Source organism: Peromyscus maniculatus, chromosome 5 (genome assembly GCF_049852395.1).
Source record: "Peromyscus maniculatus bairdii isolate BWxNUB_F1_BW_parent chromosome 5, HU_Pman_BW_mat_3.1, whole genome shotgun sequence".
Classification (NCBI taxonomy): Eukaryota; Metazoa; Chordata; class Mammalia; order Rodentia; family Cricetidae; genus Peromyscus; species Peromyscus maniculatus.
The window spans coordinates 95,410,059-95,430,763 of record NC_134856.1 but is presented as its reverse complement, the minus strand read 5'-3'; the positions used below and the strand labels follow the sequence as shown (position 1 = coordinate 95,430,763).

General features: G+C 46.0%; 1 protein-coding gene and 1 long non-coding RNA gene across 2 annotated transcripts in view; both read left to right on the top strand.

Annotated features, from left to right (window-relative positions):
• Ryr2 (ryanodine receptor 2) overlaps positions 1-20,705 on the top strand; it is a 581,527-nt gene that overhangs the window by 33,380 nt on the left and 527,442 nt on the right. The gene's annotated exons all lie outside the window — the stretch shown is intronic.
• Positions 1,165-9,766, top strand: LOC143273400 (uncharacterized). Its single transcript, XR_013051492.1, has 2 exons — positions 1,165-3,442; positions 3,505-9,766. It is a non-coding gene; the product is annotated as an uncharacterized LOC143273400 (long non-coding RNA).

Genomic DNA, 20,705 nt, shown 5'->3' with positions numbered 1-20,705 from the left:
TGGGGCCAGGGGGTGAGCAGCTGAAATGCTCTGTGCCAGTTCGGTGCCTGCTTTGATGGCAGTTATCTGCTGATAGAATTCCTTGTAACCATGTGGAATTTTCCCCTGATCAATTTATGTGGCGGTTGGAAATTCTAAGCTCTGGATGGAGTCCTTGCGGTCCTTGGATAGGGTATATTCTTAGTGATGCTGTGCTTTGTTCTCCTCTGGAGCAGTTAGCTCTTTCTCTCTCTTTTCTTGTGTGTGTGTGTGGGGGGGGGGAGGGAGAGAGGGAGTTGAGTACACTAGTAACAGGATTTCCCATTGAACCTGGAGCTAGACTGACAGCCGGCAACTCCCTGAAATCCTCCCATCTCCACCTACCACACTGCTGGAGTTATAAGCACACAGAGTAGCCTGGCTTTTCACATGGTTCCTGGAGATCCGATCTCAGGTCCTCATATTTGTGAAGCAGGGGTCCTTCCTTCCTTCCTTCCTTCCTTCCTTCCTTCCTTCCTTCCTTCCTTCCTTCCTTCCTTCCTTTATTTCTTTTTGTGGCAGGGTCTCACGGTATAGCACTGGCTGGCATGGGACTCACTATGTACACCAGGCTACCTTGAACTCACAAACTGCCTCTACCCTCCCAGTGCTGGGACTAAATGTGTACACCACCATGCCTAGCACAGCCAGGATTGTCGCACATTGAACTATCTCCCCAGACCTGGGGTTTCTTTTGATGGTGTGTAGGATTTAGATCAAAAGCTAAAATACAGGCATCCAAAGCTCCTCCTTTGACAAGTCCCAGTTTGCCTCTTATTTCATAATCACCTCTGTTCTCTGTCTGTGTTCCTTTGAGCTGTTCCCTGGCAGCTCGGAGGACTTGAGACTGTCAGTTGGAGAGGTAGGTATGCCAGCATCCTGTTGGGACTGAAAGGGCTGATGTGCTGTTGTGTTAGCTTTCTTATTGCTGTGACAGTAAACCTCACATAAACAACCTGAGGGAGGAAGAATTTGCTCTGACTCACAGCGTAAAGTGGTTCCGTTCATCATGGTGGGCTGAGTACGGTGGGTAGAGGAGCTCCCATCTCCGTGGCTGGAAAGGAGCTGTCCAGATCTAGATCCAGACTGGGTTAGGGAGAGTGGGAGAGAGAGAGAGACAGACAGAGACAGAGAGACAGAGAGAGACAGAGACAGTCAGACAGAGAGCGAGAGAGGGGAAGGCTGCATCTAGGGGTTTCCCCATTACCCACTTTGTTCCATGCAGTCCCCTAGCCTATGGGGTGGAGCCACCATACTGCAGGTAGATCTTCCCCCCTTAGTCTTGTCTCAGTCTCCCTCACGGCCTCTCCCAGAGGTGGGCTTTACCACACTCCTAGGAGCATCTCAGTGCAATCAGCTTGGCACTCAGGATGAACCATCAAAGCCATGTCTAAACACAGGCAGGTGTCCCTTATCATAAACTATGAAACAAAATGCTCCTGCCTCTGTTTCTACATCTCCGTGCTCCAAATTGGAGACACAGCAATGAGTTAGTCACTCTCTGCCTCCTGTGCTGTCTGTCCCCTTACCACTCTCTGAAATGGCTCTGTGACAGGTTACCAGGGAGCTCTCAAATGCTTTCCCCCTTGGCTGTCCCTGGAGGATATGGGGTAGCTATCTGTGTAGGTGACAGCACTGTGCGTTTTGCATTCATCTTAGTGTGAGCCACCAGATTTCAGCGGTTCAATAGCCATAGCTGGCCAGTGGCTACCATATTGGATAGCGTGAGTCTAAATAATAACCAGTTCCCTCCTCACCTGGTGACTTCACTGTCTGCACCTGAATACTTCCAGGCTTGTCCTTGCCTTCCCTTATTTGCCTGCACATCCACTCTTAAGAAGGTCTCATCCACAACCCTATCACTAGGTATGGTCGGGGAGGAGCCAGTACTAGCCCAGTACATCTGTCTTCACTTGGATACCCAATAGGATCTTAGATTAAGCATTTTAAAAGATTTCATCATCTGAGGCTGGTTTTCTCTGCCTTTATCCACTGTTCTTGGATTCTAACATTCCCTCTAATTTCATAAGGCAGTTGTGACAATTAGCCCATATAAGCAGAAAGCTGTGAATGCCTAGAACCCACGAGCTGAGGGCTGTGGAGATTGAATGGCACTTGTCAGGAAGTTTGGCACAGCTAAGGAAGTGTGCAACTCTTGCCAGCAGCCAGGTGATGAGGCACCTAGAGCTATGCACGAACACCAAGTTCCTTATTGCTTTTATTCATGAGCAGAGCAAGCGTTCACTTGCTAGCAAATGCAACAGTGGAGGAGGGGTGTCTCATGACCTCCTTCTCCTTGATGCAGATACCTGGGGGAACTGAAGCTGCCTCCTATCATTCCTTACCTGTTCCTGTTCCCAGCGGCTAGTCTTGTGGTTCCCTGGAGATTTCACTGTTCCCAGTTTCTCTGCCTAGGGGTTTCGGTTTTGGCTGGGCGTTTCCTGAATGTTCTGGTCCCTGTCCGTTTTCTAAAGAGGAAAATCAAAAGCTGATTTGGGATCGACCTAAGATGAAGTTAACTGCGGATTTCACCCTCTGCACCCATGCAAGGAGCATGAAATGAGCCTGGACTGGGCTGGGCCCCTTGCGGCTTGTGCCCACAGGGATCCAGAACGACCTTGTCCTCAGAGGTGACTCCCCTAAGGCTGAATAATGATAAGAAAGTGCAGAATTAGGACTGCCCTCACCCGTGCATTACTTCATGTGTATTTTATTGAGTTGTCTTTCAGCAAAAAACATCCACGAGCAAATGTTTTCATTTATATTCAATTTTGGCATGGTTTGTAAAATGTGAGCTTCAAATGTTTTGTAATTTAATTTCTGTCGGGCTTACAGAGTAGAAACCCTCAAATTAAAACCAATTTAAAAGCACTCTCTGGGGTGTTAAGATGGTGTTTGCAGCGGCCCCTCCCCTACAGAATTATTTTGTAAGAATTTGTCTCTTTCAGCTATAGGGGGAAACTGGTTTGGTGGCTGAAAATAAGCTAAGGAATCAGAATCCTCTGGGTTCAAATCTTGGCTCCCCTATTGGAAGAATTACTTATCTTTTCTCAGTTTACTGCCCCCCCCTTCACATAAAATAAAATCTATCCTATTAGAGAAAAAATGTAGTGTGCTCAGTTAACACTGGTGTCCCGTCTGCTGTTCGTGGGAGTTGCAGTGAGGGGGTGCAGTGGTCGCTTTTGTGACAAGAAGCAACTTCAAGGTAGGAAGGGTCTCTTTTGGCTCACACATCTAAAGTGCAGCCTCTCGTGTGGGGAAGTACCAAGATGCAGCCTCCCGTGGTGGGGAAGTACCAGGGTGCAGCCTCCCGTGGTGGGGAAGTACCAGGGTGCAGCCTCCCGTGGTGGGGAAGTACCAGGGTGCAGCCTCCAGTGGTGGGGAAGTACCAAGGTGCAGCCTCCTGTGGTGGGGAAGTACCAAGGTGCAGCCTCCCATGGTGGGGAAGTACCAAGGTGCAGCCTCCCATGGTGGGGAAGTACCAAGGTGCAGCCTCCCGTGTGGGGAAGTCACGGCAACAGGATCTAATCCAGCCTCCACAGTCAGCTGAGAGATGAATGCTGCTTCTTAGCTCACTTTTTCCTTTGTGTTCAGCCTGGGCCTCAGCCTATGACATGCGTGCTGCTGCTCATATTTAGGGCAGAACTTCCCATTTCATTTAACTCCATCTAGCAACTCCCTTAGAGCCATGCCCAGAGGTTTGCTTGTGGTATCTTGGTAGGAAAGCTGCAAAACAAGGATTGTAAACTTAGGCGTTTGCACAACAGAAATACATTTGAATGCTGTCTGGAGGTTGGGAGTCTGATATCAAGGTGTCACTGAGATTGGCTCCTCTTAGGGCCTCTTTCCTCTGCTGGCAGGGGCTGCCCTTTGAGTATGTCAGGGTCCTCATCTTAAAAGGGCAAGAGGATTGGGGTCCACTGTAATGACTGCATGTTAACTTGAAAAATCCTTTAAGATGTCATCTTAAAATCTGATCTCATTCTGAGGTCCTTTGTGGTAGGGCGTCCACTTGTGAATTTGGGGGATACCTTCAGCCCATATCCTTGCCCATCTTAGTGATTTCTACAAGGCCCTGCACGAGGGTAAACAGTGTGACTGGGATCATGCTATGTCACTTCATCACGCTGAGTTCTGGGAGGGAAGGTCACTGTGGGGTTACAGGTTGAACGGACTTTTATTCCCCAGCGAAGAGAGACCATGTTGGCTTTCAGCCATAAATTATACTTTAAATTTGATGGGACTGATAGCAGTGTAGTAATGAGACTGTGACTCCTCCTCCTTGGGGCAATGTGGGCTATCCTTGTATATTCATGCTTCCAACTCTTGAATTCTTCCTCCTTCTCCCTCTCTTTCCCCCCAACCTGGTTACTGATCCCTGATGAATGATCTACGTTATAGTCTAGCAAAATCAGGATTAAAAAAAACCCCATAAATGTTTTGGTCTAAAAGGAGAAATCTCATACATTCAGCTCCAAGGACCATTGGTGGCAGTAGATGCATTCTTAATACCAGATGTTCCAGGAAGCTATTTTCTTGTCCATGGATATGTCAACCAACAGAAAATGGTGCATTTTAATCCTGCCAGGAACCAAGTTGGGGGAATTGGAAGTTGTTGAATCTGTCTTGCCACATGCTCCTATCTGAGCTGTTAACAGAGTGGATGCCCCTTGTGTCTGGTTGGCTGTCCCCAGGCTTCATCTCTTCATATCGCTCCTTCTACACGGGTGTCCTTTTCAAACAAACCTTTATAAACACTGGCAGAACTCTCTGTGACATCAACTTGATGGGGTACAGAGTCACCTGGGAGACACACTTCTGAGCATGCCTGTAAGGGTTTTTTTTTTTTAAGGAAGCACTAACTGTGGAGGGAAAACCCACTTTGGGGGTTCCAGGATGAATACAATGGAAAAGTGGAGGAAAGCAGCTGAATGCTAGCACTCACCTCTCTGTCCTCTGACCTCATACCTGTGCTATGGTATGAGTGCTCTACCCTAATAAATAATAAATGTTTAAAAAGAGTAACCATTTTCTTCTATATATTTCTTTATTCTTCCTAAGTATATTTATTATTAAAAACAAATTTTGCTCTGCCTAGTACTAGTCTAGATTTGTTTGTGAGGGACAGTGAGTCGGTGAGAAATATCTTAAAAAGTTTAAAAATAAATAATCTACTGAGGATGAATTAAACTGAAGTATGTCTTAATTTTGTATGACCTTACACTTTCCCAACACTTCTAAAGGGGCAGTAGTTTTGTGCTACTTTTAGTATCTCATTAAAAAATAGGAAAAGATATACAGTCTATAAACTAGTTAGAGCAGTGGTTCCCTTCGCTATTTTTGCTAGGGCCAGTATATCTGCCTCGTGCTGGGATGCACAGGGCAAGTGAAACCTCAGTTGGTAAGGCTTTAGAATGAAGTTTTCAGTAGCCTCTGTTATGCAAATTATTATTTTTTCTAAGAGATATATTTATCTTATTTTTTTATGTATGTGTGTGTGTGCTGTGGGATGTTAATGTATGTCCTGTGGGAGCCCTTCTTGGGTTCCTTGTGGTGTTACCCAGCAGGTTTGCATAGAGGATGATTAGGACCATGGGCCTGAGTGCAGGTGTCTGAGATGGTCTGCACTTGGCTGTACTGGGGGATGGTCTGTATGTCAAGTTGCTCTGATTGGTCAATAAACAAAACCTGATTGGTCGTGGCTAGGCAGGAAGTATAGGCGGGACTAACAGAGGAGAAATAAAAGAACAGGAAGGCAGAAGGAGACGCTGCCAGCCACTGCCAGGACAAGCAGCATGTGAAGATGCTGGTAAGCCACGAGCCACGTGGCAAGGTATAGATTTGTAGAAATGCGTTACTTTAAGATATAAGAACAGTTAACAAGAAGCCTGCCACGGCCATACAGTTTGTAAGCAATATAAGTCTCTGTGTTTACTTGGTTGGGTCTGAGCGGCTGTGGGACTGGCGGGTGACAGAGATTTGTCCTGACTGTGGGCAAGGCCGGAAAACTCTAGCTACACGTGTGTATGTGTGTTTATAGGTGAGTATGTACATGTGTGTGAGCAGTACCTGCTGAGACCAGAAGAGGGTGTTAGATTACCTAGAACAGGAATTACAGGCAGTTGTGAGCTGCCTGGTATGGGTGCCAGGAACCCAACTCAGTTCCTCTGGAAGTAACTGCTGAGCCATCACTCCAGCCCCAGAAGATTATTCTTGGTAGGTTAGTGTGTTAACACAAACTGTAGTCATCTGTGCTGTGGGATGGTCTGTATGTCAAATCTGTTGCTCTTATTGGTCAATAAATAAAACACTGATTGGCCAGTGGTCAGGCAGGAAGTATAGGTGGGACTAACAGAGAGGAGAATTGAGCGAACAGGAAGGTGGGAGGAGATACTGCCAGCCACCGCCATGACAAGCAGCATGTGAAGACGCCGGTGAGCCACGTGGCAAGGTATAGATTTATAGAAATGGATTAATTTAAGATATAAGAACAGTTAGCAAGAAGCCTGCCACGGCCATACAGTTTATAAGCAATATAAATCTCTGTGTTTACTTGGTTGGGTCTGAGCGGCTGTGGGACTGGCGGGTGACAGAGATTTGTCCTGACTGTGGGCCAGGCAGGAAAATTCTAGCTACACATCTGAGAGGAGGGAAGCTCAAGTTAGAAAATGCCTGCATAAGATTGGGCTGTATACAAGCCTATAGGGCATTTTCTTAATTAGTGATTAGTGGGGGGGGGGGCATCCCATTGTGGGTGGTGCCATTCCTGGGCTGGTGGTCCTGGGTGCTTTAAGAAAGCAGGCTGAGCAAGCCATGAGGAGCAAGCCAGTAAGCAGCACCCCTCCATGGCCTCTGCCTCAGCTCCTGCCTCCAGGTTCCTGTCCTGCTTGAGTTCCTGTCCTGACTTCCTTAGATGATGAATCTGATATGGAAGCATAAGCCAAATAAACCCTTTTCTCCCCAAGTTGCTCTTGGTCAGGTGTTTCATCACAGCAATAGTAACCCTGACTAAGATAGGCAAGTATTTAAAGAGGAAGACTCCTGTTTGGGAAAGAAAACCCAAGTGAAGCTTAAGGGTCTGAGTGACTATGCCACGGCTAGCATGGGGATGAGAACACCCTGCATGTGCACTGGAAAAAGCTAGTCATTTTGTAATAAATTAAGCTAGTTAAATGAAGATTATATACTTACACTTAATTGCATACATTTATTTTTGGACAAGTCTTCACATAATATTTATGTTGGGTAAGTTTGAGCTGATGGAGGCGTGTTACTATTCTGGAGGAAGATATTAATAGAGATTGGATCAAATGGTTCACTCTGAAAATCTGGCTTGGAAAATGGACGGCATAGAAAGACATCCAGACTGGTCACACCAGTTGTCTGCTGGGGGCACCCTGCCAGGATTAGAGCAATTGGTAGCTGCTGTGGTGTGAAGGTCACCGTGGCATAGGTTCTGGATTTCATGTGAGGGCTGGACATAGTCTCATGTATACTGCTCAGAGGGTCCCATTAAAACAAACAAACAAACAAACAAACAAAACTTAAGGAGAAAGGTGCCATCCCCTAGCCCCTGGTAATCTGGATTCAAAAATTTACAAATATCAGGGCCTGTTTTTCTAAGACTTGCCGTTCTTCAAGTCCTGAATTGTGTCCCAAGATGAGGCCTCACTTTTCCTCTGAACCTTTGAACCTTAGACCTGTGCTGTCTTGCATGGCAAGCCCTGGCCATATTATCACTACAAAGAAAAACACCCCGGAGGTGGAAAGCACAGCCTTGATGCCAGGCCTCCACCTGCCTCTGCCTTCTGAGTGCTGACATTAAGGGCATGCACCACTATTCCCAGCTAAACTGATTTTTTTCATCAGTTTTGTATGTGGTTGTGTGTACGCATGTGTGCATGTATGTGTGTGTGTGTGTGTGTGTGTGTGTGCAAGTACATGCCTGTGTATGCAGTTGTGTACTTATACACACATAGAGGTCAGAGGATACCTGGTGTCCTGTCCTATTACTCCCCACTGTATTCTCTTGAGGTAGGATCTCTCACTTCTCGCTGAACTTAGAGCTCATGGTTTTACTAGATTGGCTGGTAGCCAGCAAGTCTCAGCAATCCTCCTGTCTCCGCTACAGGACAGTGCTGGGATTACAGGTCTAAGTGATTACATTTGAGGTTTTATGTATGTGCTGGAGATTTGAGCTCACATCCTCATGTGTGCACAGCATGTATTTTTACCCACTGAGTCACAGCCCCCACCTTGTCCTCTTTCTTTTTAATCATATTTTTTTAATGACTTCTTTTGATCTTAATTTGATGGTCAGATGCAGCTGGAATGACCGTCATCCCATCTACAAAGACTTGGCATGTTTGTGATACTGTTTTGGGGAAGGAGTTCTTGCCCAGAGTGGTTCATCAGGACAGCCTATGTAATGGGTTGCACCCTGCTGATTTCTGGGTAGCACTAGGTTGCTGTTGTCCAGCAATGTAGAGTGTTGTAAGGTCAGAATAAGAAATAGGAAGGCAGAGTGGGAGGCCTAAAGAAGCCTAGATGGCCCTCAACTAGGTCCATTTGACCTAGAGAGGACATTTTCAGCATTGTGGACTTTGGCCTCGATTGGGTGCTGTATTTGAGACTGTGTCCCCTGGGGGAAGTGCTTAGCCCTGGGCTGGGGCTGCTTAGGTACTGAGTGGCTCCCAGGAACCAGAACGTAAAGAGCAACAGCATCAGATGGCACATAGGATGAACAGCCAGAAAGGCCACTGGACCCCTTCACTGGGTCCAATCAACATCAATGCTTTTGCACAACTGAGATAATCCACACAAGACCTGTTTCCCATTTCGAGCCTCTACACAGAGGTGTCTAGCTGTTCAGACAGGAGTGTTTCTGCAAAGGGGGACCCAGTGAATACTGAAAACTGACATGCAGCTCTTGAGTGCATTTGGGAGAACTTGCTACACACGGGCTCCCTGTACGGGGAATCCTTCTGTTTCAAAATCATTTCCTTTTTATTGCTGATTCTACAGGGCTCAGTTACACTCTGGCTGTGAAGTAATGTCCTCTGCAGAGCAGCAGCCACAATGCTCTTGTGTATTTTGAGTGTTTACTTTGTTATTATTTTTAAAATAAACTCCTTTTATTGTAATGAACTTGCAAATAAAAACATCATACAGTTATGTTAAGGTGTCCACTCAAACATGTGCCCAGTCCAAAACTCTATACATCTCAGCAAACTTTTGTATAGTTAAAATGGCCAATCTGAAGCCATGGAGCTTTGTTCAGGGCTGCACATTTCCATTATCAATTACATTTTTATGCATTTATCCACCACAAAAAGAAAAACATGGTGAAGTTGAATCTAGAAAAATAATTAGCTTTAGATCCTTTTTTTTGTTTAAAGGAAAGAATGTAGACAGATGGACATATAGTCATGAAAGAGGACTTTTCATTCATGTATTTGTTTATTTAGTTTGAGACAGGGTCTCACTATGAAGTTCAGGCTGGCCTCAAACTTATCCTGCCTCTGCTTACCAAGTGCTGATATTATAAGCCTGTGTCACCATGCCTGGCCTCTTTTATAGTCTTAAAATGTGTCTCATTTGTTATTAATCTACTGATAGGGTTTGGTTATGACCCCAAAGGTTCATGTGTTAAAACCTGAATTCCCAGTTGGTGTCCTATTGAACAATTATTGAAGCCTGAAGGTTTTAATTTTTCAAATTAATTAATTAATTTATTTATTTTGTTTTTTTCAAGACAGGGTTTCTCTGTGTAGCTTTGTGCCTTTCCTGGAACTCATTCTGTAGCCCAGGCTGGCCTCAGACTCACAGAGATCTTCCTGGCTCTGCCTCCCGAGTGCTGGGATTAAAGGCGTGCGCCACTACCGTCTGGCCCGGCTCTAATTTTTCAATGGTTTAGTCCATTTATAAGTTCATAGTTGAATGTTTTATGATTAGGAGATGAGGCTGTGGGAGGCTTTGGGCCTTGGAAAAGTACATCTTATCCCTGACCCCTGCCTGGTCCCCTTCCTGGTTGCTGGGAAGAGAGCAGCATTGTTCTCCACACACTTCCTGCTGTTGTATTTGACCTCACCCAGCCTAAAAGCCAGGGGCCCAGCTTCCCATAGATTGAACTCTCTGAAACTGTAAGCCCAATAAGTTCCTCTGCTCAGATAGTTTGTCACAGTGACAAACTGACACCTTATTAAGTAATGACATCCCGAGGAACAAAGGCCATTCTCTTCTTTATTTTGGGGTGGTGGGGGAGGGGATCATCTAGTATGCACTGATCTGACTTCGAAGGTGCTAGCAAACACTGGTTATTAGCACACTTTCTCCCGTTCCACAAATGCTTTGTTTAGTTTATCGTCTCACACATTATCAAGACTCTAAGTTGTAGGTCAGCTTTTTTTTGGGGGCCTGGCTCTGTATATACAGATGGTCTGAATTAAGTGCTATCCTAAGTCTATTCATGAGGCTTTTGTGGCTCAAAGAGATTAAGGAGCTTCTTCAGGCCCTAGATGTGAATTAAATTTCTGAAAAGCCCCACCATATGCACATCAAGACTTTTCTCCTTTTTTTTTTTTTGAACCTCACAGTTTTAGAGACAGTCAAGGCACAGAGGACAGGTGATGAGTATGTAAAACAAATTTTCTTTATTCAGTCTTTTTTGGCTTGTTAAGAGAAGCCTTAGTTTCTGTTGTGAAACCTGGAGTTATTAATACCGACGTGGCCTCTCCACATTTCTAGGATCTCATTACATTATTAACTGTCACAAAAGGTCAGTGAAGGTGGTAGTCCCTGGGCTCCTGGACATTTCTGCAGCAGCAGCCATGGGGCTGTGCAGCAGCCTTCTGCCAGGCAATCTGAAAGTTACAGCATAACTGTGCTCTGGTGGGTTTTGTGAAAAGGGAATCTTTTCACCAGGACCATGCCTGGGAGTGCTGTGGAGTCAAGAAATGAAGAATAAAACGAACAGATTGTGACATCAGCTGACAGCGGGAGGCCTGAAATCCCTTCTCAAGCCATGGACATGCCCACTGGGCCTCCCTGGCCTGTGACAGGCTGGGCACGGAGCAGCTAAGCTCTGGATTCCATCTGGGAGGGGCACCCATTGTGTCTGTGAGGCCTTGGGAATGACTGTTGGCAGCCATTTGAGCAGGTGCCCTCACCTGGGGAGAATTTACATGTGGAGAAGAAGCAAGATGGCCTCTAATAGGCTACTCATTGCACAGCTCAGTGTGGTTCAGGAGGAATCCACAGAACAAGATAAGCATGTCAGCTGGATTCCTGCAGTGTTTGACCTTGAAGTCTGGCATTCCAGACAGGAGCGACAATGTGAGCCCTGAGAAAGCCAGGTCCCCCTGGACTCTCGCTCCTGGAATAGTTTTACTTTCTCTATAGAAGCCAGAGTTTCATGATGAATTGGATTTAAAAACTATCACAGAAAAACAGCGAGCAAGGCCATGGCCCCTGGATGATATTTTGTGTTCCCATCAGTTTTCATGGGCCTGGATTTATAGGAAGGAAAATTATAATCCAGATTTGACAGTCTCTCCCTTCCACAGGAGGAACTAGCTTTTTAGTTTATGTCATTCAGCAATGCCCAACTCCACATATTTTCCACTGTAGCCCAGCGCCACTGCCAGGCTGGGAAATCTTGCCTCCAGGCTTGTTTCACTTGGGGATTAAGTCACGTGCCTCCTGCTCTTCAGTTCTTGTCACCACACTTGAGTCCCTCCTACTTCCTCCCCCTCATTTGTAAACTGTGAACCTTTTCATCTGCTTTTGTTTTTCAAGCCAGAACTCTGCACTCATAGCTTTTGTTCCTGCGAAAAGGGTTTCTTTGCAGCTCTGCACAGAGGCTAACAGGCCTTGGAGCTGCAAGGGCAGGCGCTTTGCAGTATCCAGTTCTCTTTGCATATCTTAGTCCAGCTCCAGCAAGAGATGTCTCAATAGTGTTAACTTTTATGTTAGCTTTCATTCCTCCAGCCATCCTAGGGATTCTGTGTGTGTGTGTGGTATATGATGTGTTCAGGTGTGTGTATGTGTATATATATGTGTATGTGCGTGCACATGCGTATATCTGTGGAGTCCAGATCTCTGTTTTGGGTGTCTTCTTCAATCACTCTCCACCTTATTATTTTTTTTAATTTAAATTATATGTATATGTGTGTATCTCTGTGTGAGTATATGCCTGTGAGTGCAGGTGCCCTTAGAGCCCAGAGGTGTTGGATCCCCTGGAGGTGGAGTTAACAAATGGTTGTGAGCTGCCCATTGTGGGTGCTGGGAACCTAACTTAGGTTCTCTGCAAGAGCAGTGTGTACACCCTTAACCCAACACTTATTATTATTTTTTTGAGACAGGTGTTTTATTCTAGTTTCAATTTGTTGCTATGATAAAACACCAACCAGAAGCAACGTGGGGAGGAAAGGGTTTTACTTGGCTTACACTTCCAAGTCACCGTCCATTATTGAGGGGAGTCGGGTGTGAACTCAAGATAGGCAGGATGGAAGAATACATCTTACTGGCTCACACTCTGGCTGGCTCACAGGCTAATGCTCAGTTGGTTTTCTTGTATAGCTGAGGATCAGTTGCCTAGGGATGGTGCTACCCACAGTTGGCTGCGACCTCTGGCATAATTAATAATCAAGACAGTGTCCTCCTACTGGTGTAGCAACAGGCAACTCCTCAATCAAGGCTTTCTCCTGTGACTCTAGGCTGTGCCCAGTTGACAATTAAAGCTGACTAGGACAGGCTCTTTCAGCAGACCAGGTGCTCACTGATTTGGCTAGACCGGCTGGCCAGCAAGCTCCAGGGATCCTCTGCTTCCCCATCTCTCCAGTGCCATTGTCCCTGGCTTTTTATATGGGATTGAGGACCCAAACTCAGGCCTGCATGCTTCGAGGCAGCGCTTTGCCACCCATGGAACCATCTTTCTGGCCTCAAGCTTTTTAACTAGGATATAATGATCTCACTGCCTGGATAAGGTTACAGAAGAGGATGAAGGGTGGGTTCCGGCGCTGTCTTTTGGACCTTGTCTCTTACAGGGCCACATCTCACACCTCCTTTCTACATGTGGGTTTTGTTCCTGAATGCTTTTCTCCTGCATGGCACTGAACTAGATGTTCTATATCCAGCCAGAACTGGTACTGTTGGCTGATCCCACAGGCCCTCCACTGGACTGCCATCCCAACTGAAGGTCTTGAGTTGCACTTGTGACTTCAGGCTATTTTAGTGTAGGCTGCTTATTCAAAACCTTACCAAAATTGGTTCTGACTAATGGCCCTCTTCAAGTTGGATTGATCTTAGCTTTAATATGTGTTTTCTTTCTTTCCCTCAATTTCTGGATGGCTTATGTTCCAGTGAATGTGATTCAAGTATTCCAGTGCAGTCAAGGACACAAACTATGTCCCTTAGGTAGATAGAGGGTAGAATTTTCTTGAGTTGCCAGACTGACCTTTTCTATCACAACTGAATGCTCTGAAGAAATGGTACAGAGATTTAAGCCTATAGTTAAAAGGTGGTGGAACTAAAATGCTTGAGTTGAAGGATCCAGGAGACTGCCCCCTATTTGTTCCTCATTCATTCCTTGGCATTCATTTTTAATTAGGATGTGGACCCCAGATGGTAGGACTGCTCTGCTTCTACTGAGTGACACTACTTAAATTAGGTGAAATAAGGAAGAAGGATGCTCTATTGGTGTGGTCTCGGGACCTCTGGCAAGTTTATAGATTTTGACTTAATACTCGTCACTGTTTCTTGGGCACCCCCTTGATACCAACTTACAGTGTAACAGATTGGAATGGATAAGGAAATGGGAAAACGTCTTGCAATTCAATCAGAGGAAATTGTGGGGCTGGAGAGATGGCTCAACAGTTAAGAGCACTGGCTGCTTTTGTCAAGGACCTGGTTCAGTTCCCAGCACCCAAATGGTGGCTCACAACCACCTGTAATTCCAGTTCCAGAAATCGGATCTGACATCCTCTTCTGGTCTCTGTGGACATCTGCATTTACATGCTCACACACACATGCACAGAGACAGACAGACAGACAGACAGACACACTGTTTTTTTGGCAAGGGAAGGACATGGACTTAAGTAAAAGACTGCTATGTTTCACCACTTCTGGGAACTTAGTGTTTTAAATCAAGTATGAAAATATCCCACATCTGTCCACGACCAGTGATGCCAGTCGTAACCAGTCAGCATCACCCCCAGGGAATGGCTGGGCCAGAGAGACAGGAAAACTGAAACCTTCTAGTCTGTGATTTCTTGGTGAGCCAGTCCTCTCCCTGTTGGTCTTGATACTGCTGTAGTTTCTTTGGAGCACATTTGTATTTTAGATAATTACACTAAATTAAGATTTGAATTTCAAATTGAACTTCCTTTACCATTTTCTTTATTAAAATATATGCTTTAAAATGTTTATACTTAAAGATAAAATCAAGATAGATTCACAGTCTCTTAAATGTCTTATTCCTTTCCTAAGTAAATAGTTAATTTGTATACAAAGTTGTCATTTAAGGCCTCAAAAAGGCATGCCATTTTGTCAGACCATTTGCACTATAAATGTCCTGGCCCAGGGTCTCAAGAGTGGCGCAGCAGATAGGAGCATTGGCTTCTTTAGCAGAGATCCAGGTTCAGTTCCCAGTTCCCACATGATAGCTGACAGATGCCCAGAACTCATTTAGGGATCTGACTCCCTCTTCTAACCTCCTTGGGCACCTGGTGCATAGACACACATGGAGGCAAACACTATACACATAATAGTATGTGGGAAAAAATTGCTGGGCACAGAAGATTGCTCAATGATTCAGTTTTTATTGATTGTTTAGCTTATAGATTTTATTTTTGCCAGGTTTTTGAGACATAACTGACAAGTATACATGTTCAAACACACACACTCACACACAGATAGATGTATTCAGAGTGTACAATGAGATCCTTTGACATCATTGTAAAGTTATTGCTATAATCAGCGTAGTTAACACAGCTGTTACTGACTGTATGTTTGTGTATGTGCACGTGTGTGTGTGTGTGTGTGTGTGTGTGTGTGTGTGTGTGTGTATTTATGTATGTATAGTAAAGATACTTAAGGTCTCTTTAAGCAAAGTTCATGTATGCAGTACAGTAGTGCTAACATGCAGTGCATTAGGAACAATAGCCTAGCACAGAAGCAGCCTAGGTCTCTTAAGAATGGGACTGTGAATAAGGAAAATATGGGCTATATGTACAATGAGACTCTGTTCAGTCTTAAATAGAATGACATCCTGTCACTTCTTACAGTATGGATGGACCCGGAGGACATCATGTGGCTGAAATAAGCCAGGCGCTCAAAGATGACACTGTGCAATCTTGCTTACACACTGAATCGAAGACTCATACGAGCAGAGAGAGTGACATTTGCCAGGGGCATGGGGGGTGGTGGTTAGTGGGGAGACGTGGGCCAAAGGCTATAAAGTGAGTTTTGCAAGATCTACCGATTCTGTGTGGACTGAGAGAGAAGTCCACGTGACCTAGAGCCGCTGCTGCCGAGTACTCCGTGAGGCCCCAGACTGGCTCCCACTGAGGCAGTAATCCCAGGGGAGGGCTTGGATGGTCTGGGACCCTGCTTGGCTTGGGCTGTGCACAGCTCTCTGCTAACAGTGCCCCTGGCAGCTCTCCTCCCTGACCCGTGTGCACTGTGCACACATATTCCTCTCCAGGCAACACACCTAGCAGCCTTGGACCCCCCACTGTACTGGGCTGTGTATACATTCTCCAGAAACTGGGACAGGGTTCTCTTCCTCTTACAACAGACTTGGAGAGTTTCTAATCAGATATGTTCCCAATGTATGTGGTGTATGAAGAATGGAAGGGGATGGTTCCATGTCTTCCGGGTCTGGGCCCACTTGGCTCAGCGACTGGAAGATGGCATGGCATTAGAACATAGCAAACAGAAGGCAGAGAAGAATGAATTAAGAAGAATGAATCTCTCTTCATCCACATGTTACTTATGGCACTAGCCTTGTAGGTCTGGGCCTTTGAAGAGTTTCTGCGGTTTCAGCAGGCAGTTGGCCAGGACAGGAGACACCTCATGGGACTGCGATTCTCAGGCTGTCCTGAGCAGGGCACTGAACTATATTTTTGTGTCCATGACATAGAGTTCCTCTGAAGTTGTCCTGGAGAGAGGAAGCTGCTTCATCAGTTTGGCCTTGTGCTACCATGTCTTCCCTGTTCTTTCATTCCCTCTGCTTTGGCCCCAAAATTTATCTTTGCCATCTGTCTTGTAGATGGGACAAGATACCTGATATGAAGCACCGTAAGGAAGGAAGTGTTTGTTTTGGCTTACAGTTGAGGCGTGAGGTACATCATGGAGGGGAAGGAGTGGTAGCTGGGGAAGGAGATGGCTGGTCACACTGCATCCAGTCAGGGAGCAGAGAGAGATGGGTGCTGGTTCTTGGGTAGCTTTCTCCTTTTTATTCAGTGCAGGACTCCAGCCCATGGGTGGCACACACAGGGTCAGAGGGTCTTCCCACCTTGGTTAATTAAGAAGCCCCCTCACAGACATGCCCAGATGTGTGCTTTCAAAGTGGTTATTATCCTCAAGTTGGCAAGCTCAACCATCATTGCATCCCGCTTTCCAAGTTGGCACACATATCAGTACTGGCCACTAGCCTCAGAGCTGGGTGACATGCTTTCTTTCAGGGACTAAAGGCTTCCTTCTCTTTCCACTTACCCCCTTACCACCCTGCTGTTTGTCCGAGGGCTGGTCCTCCCCTGTGACTGATTCACATTGCAAGAGGATGCTCAAGTTCTGGCTCCATGAAGGGGTCTAGCCATCTGGTTCTCTCTGGGTCTTAGATGCTAAAGAGATAGACCCTACCAGATTTCAGCCGCCACTTTTCGTGTTTTTATTAAAAAAGAAACAAACCTGACAAAAATCTTTTTTCAGTTTAGACACAACATTTTGCAGTGTTACTGTTAGTCTCATGGCCATATCCTGAGGGTAGTGGGGGGGTTTCTGTCTCTACTGTGCAGAAATCACTGTCAGCTGTAGTCAATTTGTATTCTGGTTTTCATCTTTTATGTTCATTAGACAATTTAGTACACACACACACACACACACACACACACACACACACACACACACCAGAAGTCCTTCCCTGTTTAATGTTATCTTCTTCCCAGACACAAATGCACCCTGGGGCTGTGCACTTAGGACTCATTTAGTGAAATAGAGAGGTCACAGCGGGAGGCTGGGATCAGCAAAGACAAACGCAGGTGTTTTTTGCTTGTCCACCAGCCATCCTGAGAGAGTGATTTTTAAAACTATTTGACAGTTAGAGGCAGAAAAGCCTTTGCATTGCCATAGAACACACATTTAAAAATGACCTTTTCTGTTGGCTTCCTTTGTTTTAGGTCAGGGTCTCCCTGTGTAGCACAGGCTGGCCTGGAACTCTTGATCCAGGCATGCATCACCACACTTGGCTAAAATTTACGATTTAAAAAAGGGTTTTCCTTTATTTTGTGTGTTGCTGGCATGTATGTTTATGCACCACATGCATGCAATGCTTTTGGAAGCCAGGCGGGAACATCAGATTCTCTGGGAATGGGGTTATAGACAGTTGTGAGCTGCCATGTGAGTGCTAGGAATAGAATTTGGGTCCTCTGGAAGAGCAATCAGGGCTTTTAGCTTTGGAGTCATCTTTCCTAGACCACTAAAATGTACTTCTTGCACGATTCATTGGTGTTAAGTATATTCATATTGTTGTGTATTAGATGTCTGGATCCATGTGGGGCTGGACTTCCATGCTTGTTTATTTTTGTGTAACAGGCGTGGAGGGGTATCGCTCTATGCTTACATGGGTATCAATCAGTAGCTGTGAACGTTCTACAACATCCCTCCCACATCCACTGGAGGCTCTGGTCACAGGTCCGCTGCTGCTGCTGGCAATGTCAGGCATTCTGCCGACTGTCAGAGGAGAGGTTTCAGTGCAGAAAGGCCTTCTGGAACCTCACAAATAAGGGCTGCTGCTCACAGCCTGTGAGTCACACATGGCTTCTTCTGGCAGAGTCTTGGTTCTGGCAAACTTGTCAGTCCAGGTGGAACAGAACCCTGAGCTGGCCCAGCTGCTTTCCTCATGGGTGTTTGGGGAGGTTCAAGTGTTGATGAAGCTGCTTACTGTCTGCATGGACTTTAGAAAGTCATAAATAAATGGAAACACACCAGGAGAAGAGGGTAAGGGATTGAAGGAAAGAGGGAGATCTGGTGTCCAAGGTCATTACCCAGGTGGAGCATCTTTAGACAGTGGCAAGTGCCTTGGAAGGATCCAGGGCTGGCAGACAGGACAACACCAGAGTATGGGGGCAGGTGGTAGAGATGGAGCAGAGTGGGAGAACAGGAAACAGCCAAGGGGAAGCTGAGGGGCTGGGGCTGATGCAGGGTCTGGAGCGCCACCTCAGGACTGGGTTTCACGCTGCCAGCCATCAGGGAATCATTTCAGAGCTTCGAGTTGAGAGATAGTGTATTCCAATTTTTTCCTTTTGGAAAGCTCCTGTGGCTGCTGGGTTGAATCTAGACTGGAGCCAGGTAGGGGTGGCAAGTAGGCAGCTGGAAGCTGCTGTGGTCTCTACCTGGCAGTGGCAGGTAGAGCAGCCTTTGTGGAGCATCAGAACTCTGGGGGTGCCTTGCATCTAGCCAGCAGGATTGCCCATGTTTTAGATGCAGGCTGAGAAAGAGGAGGAGGAAGGGGCCACCCTAGGTCCTGGCAGGTATGGTGTTTCCAACCCTGCAGCTGGACAAGGAAGAAAGGAAGAGAGGTAGGGTGTGTGGGGGGGAGGGGTGGGCACAGCTGCTCCAGTTAGATGGCTCCTTTGGTAGGTGTGAGGGTGGGGTTTGCAGAGAGGTTTGAACTGGTGATGGGACACATTGGGAGAGAAGTGCATTTCTTGCTGTGGTCTACATGGGATCTTTCTGTCCAGACCTGATCCTTTTAGGCTGCTTGTCGAAGCACCATGGACTGGGTAGTCTACAAAACAATTGATTTCTCAGCCTTCTGTAGGATTTCTAGTCCAAGATTAAGGGACCAACAGATTTGGTGTCTGATGATTGCTGTTCCCTGGTTCTTAGACAGCACCTTTTCCTTGTGACTTTTCATGGTGGAAAGGTTATGTGCACATGAGTGCAATTGCCTGTGGAGGCCAGAAGAGGGCATCAGATCCTCATGAAGCTGGAATGAGTCACTGAACATGGGTGCTGGGAACCAAACTTGGGTCCTCTGCAAGAGCATCTGAGCTCTTAACTATTAAGCCATCTCTCTATGAAGTCCTTTATTATTATTCTTCTTATTTTGTTTTAGGAGGCATTAAACCCATTAATACAGGCTCTAGCCTCATGATCTAATTACCTCCCAAAGCTCTCAGTTTTTAATGCTATCATCGTGGGAGTCATTATTTGAACAAATGAATTAATGCTGCAGCACATAGGAGATTGGTTTGCATTAGGGCCATATGGATGGGAAGCTTATAAGACAAAGACGGATGATGTTTGCTAAAGAAAGGCAACAGCAATTAAATAATGACACCCAAATATCAACAATACTTTGTATTTTATGTCTTAGCAGAGATGTTACAAGTATATACTGTGAACCTCACTCTGATGGTTAATATTGATTGTCAACTCAGCAGGATCGAGAATCACCCAGAAGACAAAACCTCTGTGTAAATTCGTGAGGGGCTTTCCTGATTGGGCTAAGTTGGAAGAACCATCCTAAATGTGGGTGGCCCTATGGGCTGGGGTCTTGGATTGAATTAAAAGAGGACACAAGCTGTGCACCACGATTCATCTCGCTCTGTTCCCTTCTGGTGCCTGTAACGTGGCCAGCTGCCTCAAGCTCCCACCACAATGCCTTCCCCTCCATGATGGACCTTATGCTTGAACTGAGAGCCCAAACAAACCTTCCCTCCCTCAGTTTTTGTTGGCAGGTACCTGGCACAGTGCTGAGCAGAGTCACTAACACACCCACATATGGTTCCTTACATATTAGGACCTTATTGGCTGTCTTAGTTACTTTTCCTGTTGCTATGACAAGATGCCATACAAAGCAAATTAAGGGAGGAGAGGTTGATTTTTAGCCTTATAGCTCAGAGGACACAGGCCATCATGCTGGGGAGGCATGGAGGTCTGTGGGAACACAACCTGCTCACGTCTTGTGGATCAGGAAGCAAGAGACCAGGGCAGGACTGTAACTGGCATGACATGCTTTCTAGTGACCCACTTCTTCTGCATAGCTCCATTTCCTAAAGGTTCTACAACCTTCCAAACAACGTCACTCACTGGGACCCAGTGTTCTAATGCATGAGCCCACGTGTGTGTGTGTGTGTGTGTGTGTGTGTGTGTGTGTGTGTGTGTGTGGTTGGTGTGTGGGGTGTGTGTGTGTGTGGGGGGTGTAGTATGTGGTGTGTGGTGTGTGTGTATGTGTGTGTGTGCGTGTGTGTGTTGTTTTGTGTGTGTGTGTGTGTGTGTGTGTGTGTGTGTGTGTGTGTGTGTGTGTGTTGGGGGAGGACTGAAATCAGTAGTGGCATTTTATATTTAAATGATAGCACACGCTTTCCCTTCCCTGTCTTCTGAGTTTCCCATAACAATTGCAAAGCCACCTCACTATGTCACAGCTTCAGGATGCTCAGCAGTTCTAGATTCAGGTCGGT